Raw genomic sequence first — 20,998 nt, forward strand, 5'->3', positions numbered from 1 at the left:
ACAGCTGGGCAACTGGCAGAAATGGATTCAGCACTAAAAAATCATATAGAAACAATGCTTAAAATGTTTTTCCTCAAAAATGCCTACCATGTTGTTTTCTAAGGGGCTTTTTCAATTTTCGGTCCTGACTAGTGGTATTTCTGGCGTAAGTTTTATTTCTCTTCAGGTCTTCTGCTTCTTTGGAATAACTGAGGTAGGCGACCAACAACTTAGGTGCATACCGCCCCCTACTGTATCTCTTGGTGAATGTAAATCAGAAGGCCTGGATACGCTGTTGTTGGTGTACGCTAGCTAGAAGGCGCTGAGTCGCCAACTCGAAATCTGATTGGTTGAAGCAACTGTCTGATTGGTTGAAGCAGCTGTCTGTTTGACGCTTCACTTTACTTCACTGCGCCATCAGGAACGGATAGCAAAGGCCTCGGGCAGATTTCTTTGACCCTAGCAACAGATGATGCCTGAAATCTGATTGGTTAAATGATTTAATATGAAAAAAACATGTCTGGAAGCAGCGCAACCACGGGAAAACTATGAAAGGAACTGGAACATACCGTTTGGAATCATTTAATAATTATTCATGGACAAAATATAATTTACATCAGTCTGTAATTCAGATACTTTTTAGGCCAGCAGAGAAGGCTTTGCAGGCCCTGACGGCCCACCACTGGTTTAGCATTACATTTGAATCCCAAAAACTTCTTTGGAAGTGGAATTATATCTAAGTGAGGTGTTTATTCCAGTCGTTTTGCACCATGATCGACTCGTACAGAAATGGTTTACGGGAGTTTTACAAGAACTGGATAGAATGAAATGAGTGGATCGATGGGTGCTTAACAACGCGGACATTTTGAAAGATGTAGGGTCAAAGTCGACGCTTTGATCGAGAAACAAAGAAGAGAAAAACGCTGTTCACTTCCTGCAGATATAAGCACGTCACGGCCGCCCTCTGTCCAATCAGAACGCTTCGCAGACCCCAGCATGAGAGAGGATTTAATCCTTTGTTTTTCCCTTGAAAACACCAAGCTCATGAATATAATTCAGAATTACTTAATTCAGAATAAACCAATTCCGAATTAAAAGCATCCATACAACCACACTCATTGTCTTTTTATGAAAGGCAAACTAATTAGCAGACACTCAGAGGAGCTGAAAAGTCAAGAACCCCTTAGACTTGATCTCTGCTCTCCATCTGGGACTCTGGTTGAACGCTTGATTCCTAAGAAACTCCCATAACTCCAGACAGCAGCGTGATGCTGGAAGCATTTGGTGTGAAAGTAGCTACAGTCATCAAATCATTTACATTTTGAGTAACTCTGTTTTGATACGGAGGAACTATTTACACCATAACAAACTGAAATTGCATCGTTTTTGCATTTTGATTTCCGAAAAAAAAATTGTTGACATGAAACAATGTAGTTTTCCAGCAGGGCCAAGAGTGGGTGTTGTTTTTATGTAAATACTACCTACGTACGCTCACAGAGAATAGTACACTTTAAAAATTCATTGCTTTGGTCCCATGTGTTCCAGATTTGTGTCGTCAAAGTTCACTTTATTGGGGAAGCACTGTGACATTCAAGACTGAACATCAAAGACTGCATTCGTTATTATTAATGAATTTATAGGAGTGGTGGACAACTTTTTATGAAGCAGAAAATTGTGGGTTCAAATCTCATCCATGTCTCAAAAGGGAGAAGGCTCCTTGATCTCTGATCTTATCGATTCTTGATTTGTTGCCTGGGTTCTGCTCTGTGGCAGCTCCTACTGTGTATAGTCAAGGTTAACTATGAATAGGATGTGTTAAGTGAGAGTAGAGATTTCCCAGAGGCTTTCTTCTTCAATTCTACCTTTTCCATTCTCTTCAGACCCTTTGCGACTTGAACTTTTGACTCCAAAGTGTCGTCTCAGTGGAGTCTTTTTATATATTCTGCTACCTTAAACGTGTCCATGTCTTTACCTGTGTTTTTCTGTCATTATTCTGTGAACATTCTTGGTTTCAATCTCAATGGTTCCGGTTAAGTTCTCTGTCTCCTGCGGTCTATATGCTGAGGCGTCCTGAAAGACTCAGGGTCTTGCTGAAAGACACTTTGGTGAATATGTATGTGCATAGTTTCATTACAAAAAGAAACACAGCACCCACTAGTGGCACTACCTGAAAACCAAACTGTTTTCAGCATTTCTGATATTACCATGTAAACAGACATTGTCCTCAAAATGATACTTTTTCACCTCAAATGTTGTAATAAGGACGTTTTTCTTAATTCGATCATCCTAACGTAACAGCACTGCAGCATGTTCTGAAGTGATTTTCAGTTATTGTACAGACCTCTACCTTGTGCAAACAGTAGACGGTGGATTTTGAAGTTTGCTTCAGAAAACATTACTGCAAGCCTTACTTCGATTCTCTGTGGCTCATGGCAGGACATTGTTTTACAGAATCTGCAGATTTTTTTGTGAGATTCACTTTCCCCCCTGATCTGCATTGTGTTTCCTTTGCCAGCAGCAGCCACAGTGCAACAAAGCTGATTTCCGACCCCATGCTGAGCAGTTAGAACAGCGTTTTCTTTCTTCAAATGCTGCCCTGTTTGTCTCCGAACACACAGACGTGTTCAGAAGTCAGTACAAACCCCATTCCAGAAAGGTTGCGACAAAGAGTGAAATGTAAATGCAAACTAAATGCAAATCACACACAGTCATCATAATAGTCAACATACTGGATGCTGGTGGAAGCATTCTCGCTCTTCAACAGTTCTGGGTCTCATTTGTTCTTTTGTTAAAATCCAGGAATGAACACCGGCTCTCTTGCTGCTGTTGAGCACTCTGTATTGATTTTCATGACTTGCAAACCTCCGCCCATTGTCACTTTCAATTCAATTCAATTCAGTTCAGCTTTATTTATGAAGTGCCAATTACAACATGGTCGTTTCCAGACACTTTCACAGAGAAACGCAACAGATCCACACGAGCAAGCATAAGCGACTGTGGAAAGGAAAAACTCCCTTTTAACAGGAAGAAACCTTTGCAGAACCAGGCTCAGAGGTGGCGGCTTTCTGCTGTTCCGGTTGGGGTGAGGGGACAGAAAGAGAAGGAGATAGGACAGACAGTTTCTTGTATCTACATACAATTCATTGTACAGGCTACAAGAGGAACAATCGTCAATGGAATGTAGCAATACAATGAAATTACAGTAGTACAATGAAATTGCATTGAAACGAGAGAAGGAGCAGAGCGGGGAGCCGGTTCCACATGGTAGGAGCCCGGGGTTCAGTAAACGCTTACACCCTTTTGATTCCCTGACTCTCTTGAATGTTCTTTTATTCTGACTTCAGACCTCATTCACGTTACAATGTTTCTAGAGAAAACACGTCTGTTTTGTGTTTTCGTTTAAGCGACATTTCACATTTAGATAGCAATGTTTTGAAAACGAGGCCCGTTTACACGGAAACAGCAGGAATGCTGAAAAGAACGTAGTCCGACACTGCAGTCATGACACTCTGAATGCTGCCATTACTGATAATGTCTATCTTCCCTGAAATGGTTTAACGGCAATACATCTTAAGAGTAATCACAATGCCAAACCAATCCTGTTAGAGGTTCTAGAAATGTGGTAAAATATTCTCACCTGGTTAAACAGTGACAGATGGGTCCTGCATAAATCATTTTAAGAAATGAGCTGGATGGTAAAAACACTGTTTCCTGTTTGTGACAAACAGAACTCGCAATTATTGCTGCTTCACACACACTCTGAAGGAGTTGGTATTCATTCACAGATGAGCAGCTCGCAACACAGATAATGTTGCTGCACACACAAAAGGGTTTTGACTAAACAACAGGAGGAGCTAGGTTTACGCTCACTGCTTTGTGGGGTATTATTTATTCATTTCCTCTTTTTCTGCATCTGTAGCAAGATCTCTTTGTGCTTTAGTGGGTCAGTACATGGCAAAGGTAATTGTACTATTCTCACTATCAGTCTAAAAGTAGATAAAATTACTTATTTTTCCAGCTCACACTGTGGAGTTGTGGCGTTTTTGTTGCACAGTGACTGTCTTTAGCTCTGCTGTCAGGTTTGTACGTCAAAATCAGATCTACACTCATCACAACTTGAAGATGGATAAACACAAATGGGCTGTGAGATTATACTTTGGTTCGTGCAGCAAAAGCAAATCTATGATCGGTGAGGAAAATTAGAAATATGAACTGCAGGCCTGACCGACCAAGATCTTTCAAGACTGCACTCTCATGCACATCAGTTGCACTTTCCCTCTGCGGCTGATTGAGGTCCCGTTCACACACGTGAACATGCATGGTTTCATTACAAATACAATCCAAAGCACCCACTAGTGGCTCAACATGAAAACTATATCATTTCCCGTGTTTCTGCTGCCTACCTTTAACCTGGCATGGTAAAACAATGTGTTTTCACTGGAAAACGGGGCCTGAAAAACCAGTAATCAACAATAGTTCATCAAAGGTGGAGCGACTGAATGTGGAACTCCTCACAAGCACAAAATGAAATGCAATGCCATATAGTTAACGTGGAAGATGATCTACCCATCACAGATATTCAATACCTAATAAATACCGATACCTGTATCATACGATGACGCCTGAAGACAAAAGCCGTGCAGAGCCAGGTGAGAAACTGCATCTCAGTACAGTAGCAGCAGCATCTCTGCTAAAGGCTGAGCCAATTAAAGACAGTTAACAAAAATCAAATAACTTCACTCATTTTATAATGCATTGTGCATTCTACACGAATCTAGGAGAGCCTTGATATTTCATACTCTTGAAGAAAAATGCATTAAATTGATGACCCTGTTGCTTGACCAGCGGCCAGATGTGTGAAGTTTGCACCTGTTTATATTCAAACCGTTTGTAAATCTGCTCCTAAGTGCTGTAATCTCTGTCCAGATGACTTGCAGCCGACCATCAGTCAGCAGTTGCCAATAATTTCAATTTCCTTTCATTTCAAGTTCCATCTCCCAGAGTTTCCTTCTATGCTTCTTCGCATTGTGCTTAAATGAACACAAACTAATTACCAGAGAGAGACTTGCTGCAATATATTGTTGCACGGAGCAGTGTGAGACCAGAACATATGGAAGCGAAGTGCCTTACTTGCACTGTGCGTGCATTAAGTAAGAAAATGTACAAGAAGCCTTTGAAATTTGGTTGTTTGCTGATTTAATCATAAGATTTCATTTGAAGTGCATCCAAGTCCACAGAACAGAAAAACATATTGTGCTTTAACTAATGCTAATGAGATTTAATTCATTCACGATCGCCTCAGATTCTAGGTTTACTTTTTATTTTTCTGCCTTACACTGATGATCTGCTTCTAAAGAAGAAGAAGAAGTTATGAATATTATGTATCGTAGATGGAGACTGGATTTTCTTTCAAGCCTCACATCGATTGTATTTCGTCACCAGGAACACATCTGCAAGTTTTTTTATGTTGTCTTCATCTCACGGTGTTGGAGATGTTCACATCATTCACATTTTTTGATTTTGATATTGATATTTGATATGATATTGATTTTATTGGTTGCAGTCAAATGTAAATGTCACTAATCCATTTCCAAATATGTTTTCATTTCCCTTTCTCCGACATCTGTGGTAACTACCACGACCATACTATTTTACTAGAAAGCGTAAAAGGGCTTCAATGTTCTTTCAAACTACAGCTCAGCTTTATGCAATCACCACGAACACAGTGTCAAATCGTTTAACTGTGTTGAACTGTGTTGGTTGTTTGTTGTTTGAATGAACTAAACAACTGCTACAAGTGGCATGGTGGCCAAGTGGTAAGGCGTTGGTCTCGTAAACCAAATATCATGGGTTCAAGTCCCATCCGTGCCTTTAAGAGCAGAGAAGTCAAGGGTTTCTGCTCCAAAACTCACACATACTTTGTCTCAGTCGGGTCCCTGGTTTTCCACTATTTCTTGAATGCATCTCTTTTGGGTAAGAAAATGTTGTTAAATGCAAAGAAGTGCTTCCCTCAAAGTTTATCAAAGTGCACATTTCCACTCTCTAGGTGTGCTCACACACTCGAAACAAATCTTAGAAGCTCCGTGCCTTTGCAGTTTATTGGAAATGATGGTCTCTCTACTGGAACCAGAACAAAGGAGCTGTAGAGGAGAACAAGCCCCACCGCTGGGACTGAGCTGGACACAGTTCAGAAGGTGGGCTGGGTAGAGAATGCTCAGGAAACTGAACTCTATAATGACCAATAATTCCTGCATATTCCGCCACCTGGAGGCGTTCCAGAAGAGCACTTTGAGCGGCAGATTGATTCCAGCAGGAATCCTGTCCTGTCGGCCACTATCAGGCTCTTTAAAGAGAAATGATGGCAGTCTGCATGTTTAATGTGTATATAATATTGAACATAACATTCGTAATAACAAATATATTCTACCTCGCCCACTTACTGAGGTGTAGGAAGGGTGAAGTAGCTCACTATGTGCACTTAAAGGAACAAGGTCAAAATAGTCAATAATTCATTGGGGAAAGGTCTAAAAAGACGCCATCATTTTACCTTACAGAGCTGTAATGTTCACTTAATCTTTGTTTAAGTGGGCGTATTGTCTTACTGACATGCTGGAACCCACAAGGACACCTGATTATTATTTATATAATCGTGTGCCCTTGTGGGTTAACGTAAGTGGACATAACGCCCACTTCAAGACAAAGAGAGCATCCAGGCTCCGTCAGGCTAAATGGTAGAAAGTACCCAGCAACGGAACCTTCCGCTGACCGCAAACACCACAACTCATCGTTCAGATTCCTCAAGGCTTCCTGAAGAAAACACAAGGTCATGCTACATGAAGTTTCCGTCACACTTACTTCATTAAGGCAAGATTTCCATAATAAAAGCACCACACTTCTTACTACATTAAAACGAGGCCTGTTAAATGTATTTGATAAGAAAAGGACGACATTAACAAGACAAAACCAGATCACTAGTAGTTTGGACAGATCAGGTCAGTTGCAGATGAAGTGGAGCCATAAAGCACGACAGCTTTGTTACCTTAAAACATTTCTTGAAAGGAAAAACCCTCGGTCAGCTCCACCTGTATGTACTGGGTGTGTTTTAGAAAACAGCAGTGTCCATGTTCAAGCACTTTTTACATCCACATACATCAGATCATTGAAGAGCTCTGAATGGAATTAATGCGCAACAATTTTACATAAAAATGAAGGCAAAAATATCATCCCTCCAAGAGCTAATCCCCCTTGATGCTTTTGGTAAATTGTGTGTGTGTGATGTGCTGGATATCAGCCGGCAGTCATCTCATTGATTCACTTCTCCTTGAGGAATTTATCCTCTCCCCTTTGGCCGGTCTCCAAAGGAGAGTGCTGCTCCACATCTGATGGTCCTCTGGCACGAACATTGGACTTGAGCTGACCCCATAGATTTTCAATGGGATTCGATTCAGGGTTTGTAAAGGCCATTCACTAACCGTCATTCTGGGCCTGTGGAGGCGGTTCTTCACCGGCAGTGACATGTGTTTTCTCTGGATGTGTTGGAACACAAACACAGGACACAGATCCAGGTTCTCTTGCAGAGTGAATCAGGTTTTTCTTCATGCTCGCTTCCTGTTCAATGACTGTATCCACCGAGACAAGACTCTCAGTTACACACTGTCTCCCACACCAAAAGATCCCCACCACCTCTGTTTACAGTGAAACAATGTTCATACAGCCTGCTCTCTAAATATGAAAAAAAATATCTTGCTTTGTTGTAAAAATAAACAGATAAATATATGTTGTTTTGATTTCACAGCTGAAGAATTGTTTAAAATGTGCATTGAGTAAATGCAAAGCTGTATTTTCTTGCCTTATTTTTGGATTTCCCTGCTATCATAACCGCTCTATGAGTTATTTTTATGAGAAGCACATATGCTAAATCCTATCAGTGGCAACACATTTGGAATAAAATGGATAATATTAAACAAAAGAGAAAAAAAAACCAATGTATCTTCTAAAGGTTTTACATTTCTGGAAATAGCATCCTATTTTTAATCCTAACATTGTTTCCACTTGGTGCACAGATAGTTTATACTGACTTGCTGTTTTTGTTGTTGCTTATTCTCCACCACTGAGAGCGTCACACATCCACATGTGAGTATTTATGTTTCCCTAAACATGTGGAGCTGAATGAATCACATGTCAAACAGCTATCAGCCTTCAGCAGCTTGTCTGATGGAGAGCGGGTCGAGGCCGGCGGTGTCACGCTTGGCTACGGCGCGCCGCTCAGTGAGGAGCGGAGCACGCACACACACACACACACACACACACACACACACACATACACACACACGCCTGAAAAGACATCAAGCACATGCAAACAGACAGGCATGCACACATGCTCACTGCAGCTCTATTTCATTCTTGGCAGCCAGTGTGTACCCTCAACAGCGTGAGATTAGTCAGTTGATCTCTCTCCCACACACACACACACACACACACACACACACACACACACACAGAGAACGAAGGATGCATTTTCATGTTGTGGATGCCATCTTTGGTTTGACAGAAGATTTACGGCAACAAACACATGCTGGATTGGCAACACACACACCCTCCGCACCATCGACCAACCCAGCCAGTAAAAGCAATGATTCCAAGCCAATAACACGTCAGCTACCAAAAGGATGCCACTTTTTTCAGGAACACGTTTGTAACTGATTATTCTGAGATTTGGAATGTTGTGAAAGTATCTGTGGATTATTTTATGGTTATTTTTGTCATACAGACCAACAGTTGTCTGTCTTTGTAGCCTTGTTAGCTGCTGGTGTCTGGTCACTCAGCCCACTCTTAGCTTTAGCGTTAGCGCCACGTGAAGATGTCGTCACCAGCAGCCTGGTTGCTGTTTTACAGGTCTCGGTCTTTCCTCGCCAAAATTCCACCGCGACTAATGTTAACCTGAACCACAGCTCAGAGCGAGGCAGCACACCCAGCATGCACCACGGTGTGTTTCGCACTGTTAATGGAAGTGAGAAGCTTATTGATCCTGTAGACACGCACCGTCAGAGCCATCTGCTGGTGTTTGCATGCTTCTATTCCGTCTTGCTGTCATTGGCTCTTTTCTAAAATGGGTATAAACCTGCTCTGCTGTCATTTATTTCTTTATTAGAACAAGAACAATTTGGCTGATAACCACCAAAACAAAAACTTTACTGTTTTGTTTTTCCTAATACTAACTTCCACACCACCAACCCAGCCCCACACCCCCGACCCCACCACCACCAACCAACATTAACAGTTTTAAAGTCAGATTGTGTATGTTTGTTCTGCTTTATTACTCCTCGCTGATAATTCCATGTACGAGATGTCCTAAAAGTTCTTTAGCCAGCGTGTCTTTCAGATATTGTGAAGAAGTTTCCACTACTGGACTACAATCTTCTACGCTGTGGGTAAGAACTGCCAAGCAGGTGTTGTGCTTTCCCCAGGATGGAAAGACGAGAATCGTTACATGCACCTAAAATTTTCGTTGTCACTTGAAATACGCTGAAAAAAACAGAACTGATACCGGAAAGTGGGAATACAAACGGAGAGGCGAGGCCAATGCATTAACAGCAAGGCAAGACAGACGTATTTATACCGCACTATTTAACCACATGTCAGTTCACAGTGCTTTCCAGTTCTGACACATCCACTCTTTCATTTCACTTCTGCACTGACTCAGCAGGTACTGAGGGGCTGCGCTCTTCACTGGCACTGATACACCGAGCGGAGTGTCGTCTGCATAAACTACTGAAACTGACACTACTGATATGTTACGTTGTGATGCTCCAGCTGAAATGCTGAGTGTTGTCACATCTGAAGAATCAAAGTTCAGGTCAAATTTTCCAGTCCAAAAGCAAACAGAATCCAGTAAACTGACATCTTTCAGTCTTCTAGACTGGAAATCACTTCAGAAACTGTTTCTTCAGCCAAGTGGAAAAGCCTCCAAGAAATAAAAATGTTCCTGCCAGATGTAATCATGACACCTGAAACACTGTAAGCTATGAATAGAATCACGTACAATGATGTAGAAAACAACCGGCACATCAGCAACATTTCTAATCCAGAATGAAATGTTTTATTCTCAGCATATATTTTTGGTTTCCGGAGCACTTCAGCGGTGGTCAGATCACTTTCTGCTGTGAAATGTTCTGCAGTCTCAATGTGCTGGGCAACAAAATGAAAACAATGTCGACACAGGCAGGAGGAAATATAGCTGCATGCAACCAGATAAGTGGAAGGCTTCGCAAATCCACACTGACACTCGGAAAGTTAGCCTGAGTGCTGCAGAGAAAGGAAGAAAGAGCAAAAGTGAGAGTGCTGGATGTGGCTGTTTGGATGCTTTGACAGCCTAATGGCTGAGGATAGCTCTGAGTGATGTTTGCCACAAGGCCACACACACACACACACACACACACACACACACACACACACACACACACACACACACACACACACACACACACACAAATGCACACACACACACACACACACAGAGGGAAGAACAGTGGGGGGAACACGGTGTGTTTGCTCAACACAGACAAGGCTAATGAGCAAAGAAGCGATGACTGGGAGGACGGACGGATAATAGACGGCTAATTAGAGAAGTGGACGGATAAAAGCCTGCTGTCTCACAGTGGATGATGATGTGGGTCAAGTACACTTGACAAAAACTGAACACGGCAAAGTCCAGACTGAAAGTCCAGGCACTGGCTGCACCGCTAATGCAGTGTTTGCACTGCATGGCATCGTCTTCGGCTTCATTTAACTCAGCAGCGAGGCGCGTATGCCTCATGTAAGCTAAAGCGAGCAACGCAAGCAAACGGTTCTGTTCACGTCTGACCAGAACAGCCCCACTGAAAATGTGGGCAGGCGATCAGTGATGGAGATGTGTCGAGGATTCCTCTACTAATGCCAGCAACAGGTATGGGACTGATTGTCACTGTGAAATCAAACGTAGCTACTATTTCGCTAAACTCCCGTTTACTGGATGATCTCCTCATTAATCATAGACTAAACACTCCTGTACAGTCAGCGTCTTGTTCTCTGCCCACATGTATGTGTGGTTTCATTGCATAAACAGACAACAGCGCCAACCCGTGGCCCTACATGCTAACTACACTGCTGCTGTCGTGTAACACGTCGGACATCATTTTCAGAATGTTGTTGCGTAAATATGCAGGTTTTCTGAATTGAATGACAAAAAAAACACACATTTTCACTTGACACGTTGTGTAAACAGTTAATAAGAACCGTCCATTTTCACAGTTTCATCGCTGTTCCTTCTCATTGTCGTCAAGTTTAGAAATGTGTTTCTTTTTCTAGAGGCATTAACATCCGTATTACGGCACGTCTTCCTCACCTAATGAGAGACTCAGTCTGGGGATGATGGGTACGCAGAAGCACAAAACAACCAATGTATTTTGATGAAAAACATCATACACAGTGATGATGTGTTTATGCTGCTTCCAAACAATTACAAAGACAATTTCCTGTCATTTATTGATGTAAATGTCTCTTCTCTGTGTGAGTTAATATGCTCTGATAGTAAATCTAAGGCCCTGTTAATATGACAACCACTGCCTGGAAACAAACAGCATCTCTTTGGTGATTTCCTGTCTCAAAAGTTTTACTTCAACAAAGTTTTCCACGCAGTTATCGTGTTTGTTGTCATGCAAACTAACATAAAAGCAATGTATCAGGAAGTAATCCACATAATGGTGAAGTAAATTGAGACTTTATTGGAGAAACGCTGTAATGAACAGCATAACTATTTATCTAAAGCAAGGGTTTGCAACCTTTCAGACCAAATGAGGAGAGTTTTATGATTTTCCATCAAATAAAATTTGTCCGGAAGCACAAACCATGTTGATAATCTGAAATGAAGAAAACACATCTTAAAATAATAGCCACAAAGATGGCGTTTGTGAAGTGTCATCGGTAAATTTAGACATGTTTTTAGCTTTTGTGGCCACTTTTTTAAAGATTCTTTTCATGGATTTTCCTGCTGTAGCCATTTTATAACATCTTGGTTCTTTGAGCATATTTAGCAATGTGTGTTTGCTAAAAGTGGTTTTACCTAAACTAGCACCCACCCTCTTTTTTTTTTCTTCATATCCTGAAAAGAAGATGCACTAACAATTTTAAGAATTTTTTGTATTTTCATTTTTTTGGAGAAGTTGCATCTCTTTTATTCAGCAGTTCCAGGTAATAACCAGGTAACCAAATAACTACAGCTTTGAGGGAGGAAATCAATCCAGAGACTGCCTTTGTTGGGAGAGAGAGTATTTCTAACTACGGTGTTGCCTTGAATGGCAGCCAGCATCTGATCTGTCACTAGTCAGAGCATGTCAGCGGTGCAGGTAAAGGGAAAAAAAAAAAAAAAAAAAAAAACAACAACAAAAAACAGCCAAGCTTGTGAGGAAGAAAGAAAACATTTAAAAGCTGGCACATTGTTCTGCTCCAAATAAAAAGCTGCCTGTTTGATCATTACTATGTGCTTATTTTCAGCAGCAGATATCTGACGGTTTTATCGAATGTTTGAATTCTTGACCTGGAAACATTGTCCACGATGTGTACGTGTATCCGTTCTTTTTCTCCGTACATATTGCCACAAAGCACACAGTTGAAATGTTTCCAACACATTAACTGTTCAGTCAGAAACCCGCTTCAGCAGATCACAGTCGGTGTGGAAGGTTCAGCATATATTGAATAACTGCTTGAAGTGCAGGGAATTGTATTAATTAATAGAGATCGTGTGTGATTGTGCTTGAACTTATCATGTGCAACAACACCTGACCACCAGGGTTTATTCAATGCAGGCAACAGACACAACTTTATTCTGTAATATTTTGGCCAAAGGTGAGTGCAAAAAGTGGAGATTAACAGCTTTGTGAGTCAAGTGTCTCTGTGGACGTTCGCTGATAGAACTCTGGTTTTGGCCGATCGATTGCACGGTCGATGTTGGCTGAAGATACCTGTGACCATATCCTGCTTCGGCTCACTGACGGTGGAGGCCAAAGGATTTATACGGATGGAGAAAAGGCACAGTTTGTACAACAGTGCAGACACACTCCACATTCAAGCAGCCAAGGTATGTGCTGGCTTTTCCAAAGATATAAACATCGGACAGGAATATACATCCAGCGCACACTTTGCACTGCAGTGGTCGACTATAGGGAAGATCCGACAGTTTGATAAACCTGCAACCAGCTTCCTGAACAAGCCCTAGGAAAGCTATTTTGTCTATCTGTCTCATCGGGCACACACACAGAAACGTGCACCTGATCTACAGTCAGGGAGATTTGCCTCGGGCTCTGCATGGCGAAGGCTGTCAGCCAGTTTTCCCACACTAACAGATCATTTGCAGCACACACTGGTCTACTTGGTCACTCGCCAGACGAGTTAAAATGCATCACCCAGGGATTCTGGCTCTGGATAGTAGGTAGGCGCAGTTATTAGTCACTGTCTGGTCAGCCCCTGGTAACACAGCCAACTGCGTCATCCACACATCCTGGCACCAGACAGAAATACTCCGCTAAGAACTGCATTCAGATCGGCATTGTGATAGCTGAGCATGGATGTTACATTTATTCTCTTCAAAATATAGTGAAATGTCACAAAACCACATCCTCTATTTGTAGCACTTTGCAGCTTTTGCACTGAGCCAAGATGACAGCTGCTTCCAGTCACTGTGTGCTAAACCAAGCCAAGAAAAACCAAGGAAATAACTAGCCATCTATTAAAATAGGCTGAGTTGGTCGCTCTATAAGATAGTTAAAATTCAACTGATGTTATTCCTTTTTAATATTGCTGGATTTTTCTACACTTTCGATGAACCTCTGAAAGCAGGAAGCGTGGCAACTGAAATTAGTGATCAAAGAAAAAGAGCAGACTACTGAAGAGCTTGACAGAGCAGTAAAAGATGATACAGAAAAACTGGTGACCTGGTGATATCTGGAATTTAGATAACTCAGTGCACCTTTGAATGGATCAGAGATGTTTTTCATCCTGAAGGCCAGATTGGACTCTGGCGGACACCCCTGGGTCAGAGCCACCTCTGCTCTTGGCGTCTACGACTTCACACAAAGCAGTTCGAGAAGAATCTGCACCGTGTTGAACTGTTTGCATCACGTCGTTACTGCAGATCTGACGCTGTACACCCATAATGCCAATCTCCCAAAGGTGGATTCACCTCAGATGATCAGGAAGGCTGCTGGACTCTGACATGGAGCATTCCGGAATTCTTGTTTTGCCTGAGGCTCCGCTAACAGACACTACGAGTCCCTTCAGATGGTAGAGAACACTGACTCACTTTCACGTGTTCTTTAATGGACGATTGAACACAAATTAGCAATAATTTACACTAAAAATGTTTTGAACTTGGGATGCTGTGGTTTTGGTCTTGACTCTGTCTCAGACTAGGTGCTCTTGACTAATATGAGTATTTATAATTTCAGTACTCATGGCCTTGGCCTCATTTAATGTGTAATTTCTGTTCTCACGTGTTGCACAAGCCGATCATGTCATATTTCATATTTCATAGTGAATCTGAAAACAGAGCATCACCATGTGAAAAGACGCTCTTGTGACTGACGGAAGTGATAAACATTGTGGTGTTGAATCAAATGACCAATTCTCATGGTGACTGTTTGCTGTGAAGCAGCTCAGTTCATCTCAGGTTTAGTCAGGGTGCAAACCAGAAACAAAACACATTTCAAAAGACGCTGCATACAGTCAAGAGCTCAGCAGAGTAGTTATAGAAAAGATGATTGAACCTTCAACCTCAAGTGGATATATGAGCATTTAAAAAATGTAATGTGGCACTCTGAAAGAAAATACAGAACAGTTAATGTGCTGACGATGAGGTGAACGACACAAGAAAAGACATAATGACAGTTTGAAAATGATATATGTGACACATTATTTTGAACTAATAAAATCAGAATAATTAAATAAAGCATATAAGTAAAGAAAGTAAAATCCTTCTTTATAGATCCCAATAGGTGGTGACATTATTAAACTTTATTGTGAAATTCCCTCTGAAGTCTAAAACTAAACTTTTCCATCGATCATGACATGATGCATGTACAGCTCATTTGACGTGGTTAATAAAAACATTTCCTCTCGCTATATATGAGGGTGGAAATCTCATCCCTGGGTATTATAATTTATTGCGCAATTTGAATTTGGAACATTAAGTATTGCAGAAACTTTCAGCTTCAGTCATTATTTCATAAAATAGCATTACACTCAACTCGTTTTGATGATTGCTCTAAATCCCATGAACCCTTAACTGTGCACAGCGCAGCACATTCTGGTTCACAGCCTGAGCAGTGAACCCTTTATTTATCCTGACACAACCCCAGCTATCCTTAGTTCATTTGTCTTGGTGACCATGTTCCTCCACATTATTTCTAACACAGCTGGGTTTAATATGAGGCCGTGCAGAAAAGTCTGGAATCAACATGTTTTTCCAGTGGCGGGGTCACGCCTAGGTAAACAGATTCTGTTACAGAATCGCCGGCAGTATGCTCGTGAACTGCATCTAATCGCTTTTCCCCTTCCTCCACCACAGGCAGGGCGCTGCAGACCCTGATTAGACCAAACTCTCTGCGTGTCTTTGGCCGTACAAACTTCAAATTACAGCGTACATTGCTTGATGGAAAGGGCAATTCTGCAATGGCGCCACGGCCATCTGACAAGATTGCTACCAGTTACGCAGTAAGGGAACCAGAGAATGGATTTGCAGGAGAGGGTGTGTGTGTGTGTGTGTGTGTGTGTGTGTGTGTGTGTGTGTCCTTGTTTTTACCCTCTTTGCAGTGCCTAACACCACTACACCGACCTATATAGACTCGATGGTGAAGTTTTGCCTGTATGTAATAAATAAACCTGTGATCAGATGATGGTTCACAGTTAGATTTAGTGTATTTACTAAATATAAATCAGTCAAAATGTGGGCGTCACTGACGATGTTATGTATGGATCAATAAATATTAAATCCAGTGAATCACTTCACAGGAACCCTAACTTTTCTACACAGCTACAGTATCTTTTATGCTAATTGGTTTACATGAAACTTTACGATATAATTTACTCTCCTGATTATCATGAAGAGCTCAGTTAATGGAAAATCCTTTCCTCTTGACAGAGCAATTACAGCTGGCGTTAAACACAAAGGGCAGAAATGATGATCCTATCGCAAACTGGCTGGAACGTCCCCGTCTCGTTTTGTTTCACCACTTGTTATCAATGCATTTCACTGCATTGCAGCGTCTGCAATTCATCTAACTTCAGAGTGTGGGAGGATAGCTTCCCCCATACAGAACTGAACCACAATAGCTGTTTTTATATGGAGAGAAGTGTGTGCATTTATTCCAAACAGATCTTCCTTAGTTCACCACCCTCTTTACGATCCTTGTGTGTGACGCACATTAATCAAAACACTCAACTGGTCGATACAGGAGACGGTCTCTTTCCGTCTCTTCCTGATCTTATTTCTAACAAGCAGAATGTTTTGTTGGCGTTGGGGTTTCAAAAGAAATCCTTCAATGCTCAGACAACAAGGTTATTTAGTTTCACATGGTTCTTGGGTTCCTCCACTTCGCACCCAGCCAGCAGTCGTCCGCCTCCTCCCACTGTCTCCAGCAGACTGATCCTGTTTCCCGGAACAGCTCTCCTTTCCTCACAGCAGGTGAGAAACGCTACAGGTCCGGACGGAATCTGCTCCAGAATACTGACTGGCTGCAGACCAGCTCTGTCAGGTGGTCCTGGACATCAGTGATCCCCAAACCTTTTCGCACCACCAGCTAGTTTCAAGCAACATAATTCTTATGCAGACCAGCAGGACGGTGTGTAAACAACGTAATGACGGTTTAATGAGGCATTCATTAAAAAAAAAAAAAAAAAAACTGAGTGTAAAGCAGAAATGTAATGATTTTTTTTACTTTTCCAGTGTGTTTAGCAGCGTCCAGTCATCTCACGAGGGGGAAGCTGGAGGGAGGGGGGGTCCATAGTACCTGGACCTCAGACGGTCTGCAGACGGTCTGTGGTTCCTCAGATCACAGACGCCCCAGGAGGTGGTGAGAGGAGAGTCTAACCTGTCCACATCGTGGAGCTCTAACCGGCTCCTGCAGTGTCCGACTGCTGCAGCCTCCATCCAAGAAGAAGATGCTACAACTCAATACCCTGCTGGAATAAAACCATAAAATACTGCAACATAATCCACTGGAAATTACTGTAAATGTATTTTTCCCCATTTCAACTATGTTTTCAGTCCGTTTGTCAATATCTTTATTTTATGTTGTCAATACTAATCTGTATTTTTATTGCAAATTGTCATTATTTTAATCATTTTGTGTTAATACCATAACTCAGAATCATTTAATATTGTATTATTATGAATATATATTATGGAAATATTTCATATAAACTATTCTTTAATTTGTATTGTTTTCAGATCTTTTGTTGTGATAACTGAATTTCCCCGTGTGGGATGAATAAAGAATAAATCTTATCTTGTCTTCTAGTTAAAGTGGACGTGGTATCAAGCTGGAAAGTCACAAATAGCTAATGTCACAGTGCAAAGCATTCGATACGTTGTCAGAAATCATATTGTGGAGCATTAACCCATATCTTAACAAGAAGAACAATTCTGTGGGACTTCCTGGAACACACTGACAGTCTAGTGACGGTAAACGGGCGGTACGCGGTGGTTCCGGGCAAACAGCAGGAGGCTGCGACAGTGGCAGAAAAATCAGGAATAAAAAAAAAAAAGAAGAAGAAGAAGAGAAGCTTGAGGAACACCAAAGAATGAAAGAAGAGTGAGAAAATGTAAGTGCAGACGGCCCACAGTGTGTGAGCGGCTTCAGCAGATTCCGGGAACGTACAGAGATCCTTCTGCAGGTGTCTAATAAACTCTTACAAGAAAAATATGAAAGGCCAGTAAAGTTTGGTGGGAAACTTGTGTGTGTGTTGTGAGTCAGCTGCCAAAGCGGGGACACTCGCACTGTGTGCCCCACTTTTCCTGCCGCCTCCAGTTATCGAGGCACAGCAGTCAGCCGCCTCATCTGAAGACCAACATATTCAGAGTGCACAGGGGGGCACAAGTCACGCATTATTTTAACAGCGTTGTTGCTGAATGTGAAAAGGACAACGACGATGATCGGAAAGGACTGAAGCGGAGACACTTGCCCCACGTCGGGCACGGCTTTGCACCTTGAGGGTGAGATACTGTCCCCAACCTTCTTTTTTTGACAATTTCGCAACTGAATGAGACAGGGAGCTGTTATCATTTTATATGAATACAGATAACATCCTTGGGCGCTGCACTCCAAAGGTCAACATTTATCTGCCTATTCAGATCTGCTGCCTGCCTCTGGCATGGTCGCTCAGTGGGCGAGGATTTAGAGCGACAATCACACAGAAACTGCAGTCCACGTCTCATCGCCTCGCACTGCAGATCCAAGCATCAGTAAACGTTGGCCTTTCCTCTCCTTATTGGAAATGTTAGAATGAACTCAAATATTTGAGTTACGAGTGGTTTCAAAGATGTTTTTCTTTATTCCCAGAGCCCCTCAGATTGCCTTCCAGAGAGGCCGAGGACCCCCTCTGTGAAAACATCACGGTGGAGCCAAATGCTGTTCAACCCGCCCATTGAAATCAATGAGAAGGTTTCAACTTGTTTAGATTCCCGGCGGTGTCTGTTTGGGGTTTCTTTAGACATCCTTAGATCTACCCTTCTCACCCTCTCCTCAAGGGAGTCCCGGAGTTCAGGCTGATCCGAAAAAAAAATCCCTTCCATTCAGGGGATGCAAAAGGAAACGAGGCTCTGGTTGTCATTCTGAGGACTTTTCCAATTAAACGCATCGGCGGTAGGTGAGGATCAATCATGCACGAGGGGAAGCATGAAAAGTGATGGACAGGACACAGAGGTTACAGGAGGAATAACAAAATACATCCCCGGCTGCTGCCTCATTCCTCTTTCTATGTCTTGCTTCATTGCTTGGCTACTGACACGGCGAGACTTTTGGGTCAGAGGTAAGACGAGGAAGGGAAGGAAGACGGAGTGTGAAATAGAGGATCAAGACCAATGAGGCAGTGCTTTAAAAAAAAAAAAAAAAAAAAAAAACCTATGAAGCAATGTGCGCAGCATCAGGAATCAGAAGCAAAGCTTCTCTCATTGACTGCCCTAAAGGAATCTTTATACACAACTTTCCTCCAAGTCGTTTTTCCTTTCTCTGTGTACTCTCCTGCTCTCCGAGCACCTCGGCGTTCCCCTCTCCTTTCATCATGTCTGCCGCCTCTCGTCTTTACCGGGCTTCACCTCAGCTCTCCTCTCCGTTTCTCTCTATGTCTTTCATCTTCCCTCTATTGCTTTCATCCCCTCTGATTTCTCAGTCACCCTCAACTCATTTCTGCTGGACTCTTCTCGCAATTTCTCTCATTTCTTTCCTTTGCCGGGTCACACAAACTTTGGCTCGGCCTATAATCAGCAGTGTGAAAAGGATTGTGGGGGTGAGAGAAGAGGATCAGGGCCAGCTAATGAGGCCTATCAGTGAAACAGAGAAAAGCAGATCCGGGCACACCTCCAGGTCACTCTTCTTAAATATCCCATAAAAAAACAGCACGGTCAGGTCAAAGTCACTGAAGTTGTTGTGTTAGCGGGAGTTTGGTGGTTCGAATCCCAATGAAAGCAGTTTGAGTCCCACTCACACTGGTCTATGTGTCGCTGTGTTTGGGAAGACGCTGAACTCTGTACTTATTTGAAATTGACACAGAGTCTGTGGATGTACTGTGATTGTGAATGCTGTGGACTGACTTTAAGTAAATCAATAAGGTGTATTTATCATTGGTAACAAAAGAAAAGCACGTCCAAAGCCGGAAGGCTGACACCTGAACAGTCTCATTCAAGACGCCAGCCTCAGTGAATTTGTTGTTCCGTTGCAGCGGAGACTGTCCTCCCATGGAAGGAGGTTGCTCAGGACTCTGACCTACAACCCAGAAGGAAGTTGATGAGCTTCACAGACTGATTTTTTTTTTCTTTAACTGACAGAGTTTTGCTCTTCAACTAATTACATTTGTCCACAAAAACCCTTCTGTGCAATAAATAACTTCTGTTTTGATTTTCCGAAAAGTATTAATTTACTTGTTTTTGATTCAGTAGGTTATTCATTCTGCTGGAACAATTTTATTCCTCTTCTGTTGTAAATCGATCAATAGATCAGTCAATCTCTCTGTCTGTCTGCATTTATATATGGAGGGCTGAAGGAAGAGCGACAAACGACAGAAAAGAAGAATGAAAGTCTGGAAGAGGAGAGGAACGTGAAGGAGAAGTTTGAAGGACTGTATCAAAGTTCTGTGGAGGAACTCCAACGCCTGCAGTCTGGCTGGGAAGACAAAGAATTGAAATGACAGCTGGAAAAGGAGAGAGATTCCACCAATGAGCCGAACAGCAGTCTGAACAGCGAGGTGGCTCAGCTGAAGGAGGAGCTGAAGAAGCTCTGGAGATGGAGAATATCCTGAGAGCCAAATTTTAAGGACTTTACCACAGGTGTAAGGAGGAACTCCAAGAGAAGCAAACGAGTTGGGATGAGCAGGAATGACACTAGAAAAAAATGGTTTTCAAGCAAAGAGAAGACAGAGTAGATCTGAATGAACAAAACCTGATAGACGAGGCGCTTCAGCTGAAGGAGCTGCAGACGAGACAAACGAAAAGCCTGAGAGACGCTCAACAGATGGACAAGGCTCTGAAAGGGGAACTTGAAAGCCTTTACCAAAGCTCTAAGGAGGAACTTCTAAACCTGCATTCCAGCTGGAACCAGAAAGAAGGCCAACTGAACACCGAGATTCGAAAACTGCAAACGGAGAGAGATTCCACAAATGAGCTCAATGCTGAGGTGGCCCAGCTAAAAAGACAGACAGGCAGAAAATATCAGTCTGTGAGGAGAAAAGCTCCTGGCAGAGGAATTCCAGAGTCTCTATCAGAGTTCGAAAGAGG

General features: G+C 42.3%; 1 protein-coding gene and 1 non-coding gene across 2 annotated transcripts in view; one reads left to right on the plus strand and one right to left on the minus strand.

Annotated features, from left to right (window-relative positions):
• LOC115406124 (cadherin-18-like) overlaps window positions 1-20,998 on the minus strand; it is a 103,152-nt gene that overhangs the window by 70,154 nt on the left and 12,000 nt on the right. The gene's annotated exons all lie outside the window — the stretch shown is intronic.
• trnat-cgu (transfer RNA threonine (anticodon CGU)) lies at window positions 5,779-5,850 on the plus strand. The gene has a single exon. It is a non-coding gene; the product is annotated as a tRNA-Thr (tRNA).

This window comes from Salarias fasciatus, chromosome 18 (assembly GCF_902148845.1).
Source record: "Salarias fasciatus chromosome 18, fSalaFa1.1, whole genome shotgun sequence".
Taxonomy (NCBI): Eukaryota; Metazoa; Chordata; class Actinopteri; order Blenniiformes; family Blenniidae; genus Salarias; species Salarias fasciatus.